General features: G+C 65.8%; 1 protein-coding gene across 1 annotated transcript in view; it reads left to right on the top strand.

The window, feature by feature from the left end:
* The window catches only part of BET1L (Bet1 golgi vesicular membrane trafficking protein-like), a gene marked incomplete at its 5' end in the record, with an annotated part of 1,385 nt that overhangs the window by 315 nt on the left and 848 nt on the right, over positions 1-222 (top strand).

The raw sequence follows: 222 nt of genomic DNA, 5'->3' as shown, positions 1-222 counted from the left end.
CCTCCCGCGGCTGGTGCTGGGAGCCGGGCCTGTTCCTCAGCCGCTCCGGTGATTTCTGGCCCTCTAAATCTGTCAGGGGGCTGTTGCCCGGAGCGCAGACTGTCAGGCCTTTGTAGTCCACTGATGCCTTCGGAAGGAGCAGAGCTGGCGCTCTGATGCCAGGCGGTTCGGTGCCCTGCCCTGTCATCTTCCTGACGCACGCGCCGGTCGAAACCCGGAGCC

The sequence above is a fragment of the Eurypyga helias genome, unplaced genomic scaffold (genome assembly GCF_000690775.1).
Source record: "Eurypyga helias isolate BGI_N326 unplaced genomic scaffold, ASM69077v1 scaffold24601, whole genome shotgun sequence".
Taxonomy (NCBI): Eukaryota; Metazoa; Chordata; class Aves; order Eurypygiformes; family Eurypygidae; genus Eurypyga; species Eurypyga helias.
Note: the sequence above shows the minus strand (reverse complement) of the source record. Positions and strands in the feature narration are given on the sequence as shown.